We start from the raw sequence: 6,846 nt of genomic DNA, 5'->3' as shown, positions 1-6,846 counted from the left end.
ACCATTTACTAATAGACATAGCATCTATGCCTTCCTCCACAGCCTTTAGGCCACAGGTGATTCTCACCCAAAATGAGAATCAAGTGAGTTTGCAATGAACTGAAAGTTATCTGGGTGATAAAAACACTTCCTGGGTAAAATCTAGCCCTGAGTTATGAAGATGATGAAATTGATAATGGCCTTAAAAACTAATTTCTCTATAAGTGAGGAAGCAGCTAAAGGACATTTGTGCTTTGGGAAGCCAGACTTTATTCTGACTATTTTTTGGTGAATTTTAAGAGCCTGAATATTGTAAAAAACCTACACTGTTCTGGAGTTAATTGATCTTTCATAAAAACAGAACTGTTAAGCATTTGAATTTTAATATTCTAAATTGACCATATTTCTTCAAAGGAAACACTATTTTTAAAGTATATCTTTGTGTTAGACAGAACTTCAAGTTTTTTTTCTGTGCAAAACATTTCTTCCTCCACTCTCAAGTTTTGTTTATTAACAACAAATCCTGAATCTTTGAATTCTTGCCCAGGTATTCACAACAGATAATAAATCAAAACATTCTTTACCTACTAAAAGAAATCAGCCACCTCTTTGAGATGAACAACAAGAGCTAAATCAACTTATATTTCTGTGATATTGGATAAATTACTGCATCTCAAACAAATAACTTTACCAAGTTCCATAACCTAGATTTGTAAAAGGCCTAAACTAAAAGACCTGGATTTAGCAATGAATAATAAACTAAAAACTTTTCTTAATCCCATTAATATTAAAACATGCTTTTTTTTCTGTTACATAACCATTTTCTACTGATCATATCTTCTTAGTGGTCTTTCAAGGATGTCCTCACATCATTTGTGTTCAAATTTGTCCAATAGACCATGAAGAGCTGACTGTTTTAGTCATGGAGTCATTAAAAATGGATGTCATTTGCCGCTGGAAAAAACTTGCTAATTGGAAAACTGCTGCACATTGTGTCCTTCCTGATCAGGTAGGTGTCACCTCATACTTTGCCACAGACTCTAATTCAGACATAAGTATTAAAACAACTTCAATATCCAGGCACTATATAATTTAATCACACTCATAAGATTTCCATAATTGTATCCACAAACATTACTGCAAGATCAGCTTTCTGCTCCACAAGTTTCAATTAGGATGTGCAACACACCAATACATTAAAAAAAAAAAAAGCACAAACAGAATGATTCTATTCCTCTCATCTTCAAGAGGTTTTTATACAAATATTAAGCAAGTGAGCACTGCCACTTCTCACTTTCTAATTAGTTTGTTTTATAATGTTCCTCTTTCCTGCACTTCATGTCATCCTTGTAATTTCTTGCATTTTGCTAAAGGCACAAGGAGAAGAGAATTTTACTCAAGATTGCTAATGAAATATGGACCCATTCACTGCTAAGCTACACATAAAATATCTGGCTTAGGTTGTTCACAGAGCAAAGATGTGTCTCCTGTCTGCTGGCTGTTCAGAAAGCTGTTTAAATCCACACTTAGTTTCAGTCTCTTCCTACCAAGTCGGGGGAATTAACTGACTGAGACACAGGCAAATTAAAAATGTTTTCAGAAGTGGATGGCCAAACATCTGAAAATCAGATTGCTTTTTGAATATTGACATTGGATCAAGGTGCTAAAACTTTGATATCTCAGTCTGAAAAATGTGGACTAAAAATCTCAATTGTCATGATGTCTTGGTAAGTCTTGGGAAAATGGAAATGGAAAGGACTATTTAGTTCTTCATGTTCAAGAGACAAAAAAATTACAGAGGCTTTTAAAATACATTAAATACTTTTAAAGCTAGATTCCCAATTATCATGTATTTCTTTGAGACTTAATCAATTCAAACTCCAAATTAATGAGAAATGGTTATTAGTTCATTCTGTTTAATAAGTTATTCTCATTATAGTTTTGTCAATTATGGACTTGAATATAAATTTAAAAGAATAAAACAAGAGAATGAACACGGTCCAGTATTAGTGCATTGGAAAAAAACATGATTTGTGGAAGGTACATGAAGGATCAGAAAGTGATTCTTAATTTCTACCTCTGATTTACTAAGATCAGTTAGATTTAATACACCTGAGTTCCTGTTCTACTCAGAAAGAACCTGAAGGATCATCTGGTTCCAACACCCAGCCATAGGCAGGGATGGCAGCCACTACACAAGGTTCCTCAGAGCCCCATCCCAGCTCAATCTGAGATATCCTGTAGGGGTTGTAGTGGGGCACTGTGCCAGCTCAGCTGGGCAAGAATCTGAACAACCTGATCTAACTTTGCAATTTGCTCTGCTTTGAGCATTGGACTACAAATCTGCCAGAGATCCTTCGTAACTTGAGTGCTTCAAGGAAGATAAATAATGAAAATTCACACCCAGCAGCTGGTTAACTGACACTGTCTGCTTTTCTTTGATTCTTTCTACAGCTATTTTCATAGCTAACTTCAATGTGTTCTTCAAATAATCGTTTTCCTGCTGTTGCTTTGTTGACAGCAAAAACAGTTTTCCTAGATGCCTAAACCAGGTTTCTTTGAATAATGAATTATATACCTTGAATGATAGGTCACAATCTGTAGTTATGTTACACAGCTGTCTGGATATCACCAGGGAAAGAGATCCATTCTTAATGGGGCTTTATGTAGGTTTTCCAGCCATTATTATTAGGCAATTTTTTCCAACAGGTGATTCCCCATCCATTTTCATAATATAAAATTTGGTCATTAAAATTACATGGTGATATATGGCTTGACCTTTCCAGTAGGAATCCATCAAAAGATTTTTCTAACTTCCAAATAAGCAATGCTCACAGATGGGAAATAAGGACAATATGATCCAGCTGTAAGAAAAAATTGACAAGTGCTTGATCAAAGTCCATGGAGACTTAATAACTGGAATAGATCATGGCTGTATTCAGGAAAAAAAAAAATTCCATAATCCACATTTGTAACACATTCCTTGATGATTTATTTAAAAATATGGATATTGATCTAGTACTGATATCCAACTGTGACGGACAAAAACTATATAACAATTTAAAGTTAGAAAGTGTATGTTTATTCGACGCCGGGCAGCGTGCAGGACTGCTCCCAAATACACACCGCGCCATCCAGGTGATTACAGAGTCTTTTTATCCATACAAGTACTGAATACACAAAATTCAAATACATATTCATAATTTTAGTACATCCCATTCCCCGCTTCGTATGCTAATCACTCCAAAAGTTATTAAGCATGCGTAGTTTGTCCCTTGAAATGGGTCGGTGTCCCTTTCATGGGGAGAGGTCCCAAAATGAGGAAGTAAACGAAGTCTTCCTCATTCTGACCTTTCTACCTTTTCAATGCAAGTATGACAAATGAACCCTTGGTAGAACTCCCATTCCTTGTCTTCAATTGGTTTCAGAACAGAGGAGGCCCACAATTGTCTTATGTTCCTAAAAGCTGTTTGTCAGTTTGTGTATTCTTCATTATAAACCCAGCTAACTAAACACTGTGCTGACAAGCAATCAATTATTAGTTAACTACTAACTCCTAACTTTATCAAGGCCTACTCATTTATTATTATTATTTTAATTAACTCTAGTAAGGCTTATTTCTAACTAAAATCTTAGCTCTTCAAAAATCTCTAAATGCCTTAAAGTTTACGTTCCACTGAGAGCTGTTTTATAATGAAGTTGGGCCATTCCCTGAGTATTGACACTTTTGAGTAACAATCCTTCCAGCTCAGTGGGCAGCTGCACTGAAGATCGTGATCATGAAGACAGTTCTGCAGCAGACAGTAGGACTGGGAGGAGATGATGAAGTGGTAACATGCGACATTGTGTCCTCCACAAGCATGAAAGTACCAGGAACAGAATATTGTCTGACTTCCCATGATTTTAAACTTAACTTTCAGTATACCATGAAACTTCATTGTTATATTCAGATTTAATACTTCCTCTAATGAAACCTCTTAATATTTCACTTATTACGCAAAAAGCAGTGTCTGTGATTTTACAAACAATGGTTGTTCACATGAAAATGTACAGATTTTCCTCTCTGCTTTCCTATAGAACACTAGAATAAGACAAATTATAGGATAAATGTTAGAGGCCACCTATCTCATAAGTTTTGTCTGGGTGATTTGAAAGCAAAACCTTCTGCTTAGTGACTTCACTGTTACCTCCCCCCTTTTTTCTCTTTTATTTCAATTTTTGCTTGTATATTTTGATATTCAATCCCTTGTTTTAGGGAATGTCAGCCCAAAAAAAATCATCCACACAGCTTTGAAACAATATTAAACTTCTTTGTATATAAAACCTTATATATAAACTTGTTATATATAAACCTTATATAAACTTGTTCATAAAACCAAGAAGAGGAACAAAAAGAAAGTACTTTGTGTTTGTTCTTTATTAATCCAGTCTTTTAGGTTAGTAATCAGTCTCAAAAAAATATTTACAGTTTTTTAGAATTAAGATATTTTTTAAAATAACTGTGCAATAGTTTTAGACAATATTAGAAATATAAAGCCCCAATTCATCATCTGTTATGATATGATAAATTCTTTGCATTCATTGCCCAGTGTTTAAAATAGATGTCAGACAGAGCTCGTGGCAGTTTAAGCACAGATACATTCTAGCAGTGCAATTACTAAGTAAAATAAATCAATTAGAATAGTTTGCTAACATAGAACCATTAGTTAACATATTTTCTCTTTCATTTATGAGCATATGGTGAAGGTTTCATCTTGTCTTGGCATAAGGACATTTCTGTAGAAGAAAAATGGGATTGACATTTCATTTTTACACCAAGTTAAATTTCCTTGTAAGATAATTATTTAAGAAATATGATATGTAAGTTGATGCATGATCTCTGGAAGAGGTTACTAAAGAAGGAACAAAATTGATGTTTTTAGGTTTAGTACATAAAACATATACTCAGGAGTTCTATAAAGAAAATTTTCTGGTTACTAGCATAGGAGCTGATGTGATAGCTGCTCTGCTGGATGATATTTCTGGGATTTAACTTAGTACCTCTACAGAGAAAATATGAGTAGTTATAGCTATAAAGGTCTGCTACCAACAGCTCTCCTCCTGATGGAATGAGTAGAGAGGGAGGAATTTGTAACATGCACTTTCTATGAATGTAACTTCTATTATCTCTATGGTATTATCCCTGTTGAAATGGAAACAGCATTAATGTTGATAGGCTGCTGGGGATTATTGCCCTGCTACTCAGACTTAAATCTTGTCACAATCCTAAACTGCTCAAACTGGGTTGAAAGCCAAGATCTGATGCAAAGTTCTTGGATTGGCACCAGTGCCAGGCTTCCCCTTCCCATCACCATGTCTTTCTGTGGTCGGCAATATATCTTCATCTCATCCAAATTTCTTCCTATCTCAGATATTGATGATTCCCCACATTATTCCTTTATGGAGGCAACAGTCTGTGACCAAAATATACCCTCTGGTATGAATAAATGAGGAGAGAAGAATCCAGCACAATTTTAATAATTTCTCAAGTACATTTGCTTTTAATTATTAAATAATCACTGTATTAAAACTGTCTGACCCAACTGAATGACATTTAGTGTTCAGACATCCATGTAGGCTTTCCCTGCTAGACAAAAAAGGCTGAAAACCCCAGTAGGATTCACTGGAATGTATATTCCCCAAGTCTTTAATAACTAGAATAGATTTCTTTTCCAATTTTCTAATAGTTCTTTGAAATTGTAAGCTCTAGAACTATTGATATGATAAAAATAATCTCTTCAGTACTATATAAGAAGATGTTTCTTATTTTAAGTGCTCCCACATACAAGACTTGGAATGAGTGTTTTTGATGCAGAAAACCACTGCAGAAACCACTGGTTCTTTTTCTGCTATTATCCCTATATATTCTAATCGTCTTCTGTAGTTCCAATTCTTTTGCTCTAGGAAATGATCTGCATTCCCTATACTTACATGGATAAAATTTTTCATTTACCTGAGCTGAAAAAGCATCTTGATTGAATACGTCAGTTCACCAGATAGTCTTGGTCATTGTGTCTGACTGCTCTACTTCATCATTTTCTCACCATTCCTCTACCCTCTGTGACAATTACATACTTTATTGACAGTGATGATGTATTTACTGCTAAATCATGGAAAAAATCTTGAGCAGTATCACGTAGATTTTCCATGGTGATTTTTCCCACTAGGAAAACCTATAATGAAAATTCTCCATTAATAAAATCTCCCTATTTATTATCCTTAATTTGTCAGTTACACCATTCATCAGCTCGTCCCCAGTAATTCACAATTTAATATTTTTAATTAAAATGCCACAAGGTTCTAAATCCTTACAGAAGTTGAAGTAATTAATGTAACAATTAATAATCATTTTAATAACTCTAAGTTATTAATGTAATTATTAATAATTTCTTAAATAATTCAGGTACTTTTGGCATCCAAAAACTAATTTCCCCAAAAATATTCGTCTGGTTTTTTTTTTTTAGCAACCATAAAGTACACTGGCATTACTTAAATTTGAAGCTTTTAATCTTCAGTAATCAAATTGCATTATTTTCCTTTGGCCTAGAAACATGCAAATAATTTTCATGGAATGTCCCTTTTGAATACTTCTTGCAGATTGTTGTAACCCTTCTGAGCTCCTTCTGAGTTCTCCTCATGATTTGTCAAAATGTCCTCATCACCAGTTTGGGCTGTGATGTGCAAGTCATCTAGGTCACACAAATTCCTCATTGCTTATCCTGAGGAGATGGTGTGTGAACTGAAAAGTACTTTATCTTTGTGTTGTGCAAGTACATTATTCTTGCCTGTTTACAGTTATGAAACAGAAATATTTATTGACTGCTTCTG

This window comes from Taeniopygia guttata, chromosome 1A (genome assembly GCF_048771995.1).
Source record: "Taeniopygia guttata chromosome 1A, bTaeGut7.mat, whole genome shotgun sequence".
Classification (NCBI taxonomy): Eukaryota; Metazoa; Chordata; class Aves; order Passeriformes; family Estrildidae; genus Taeniopygia; species Taeniopygia guttata.
This window is presented reverse-complemented; position numbering follows the sequence as displayed.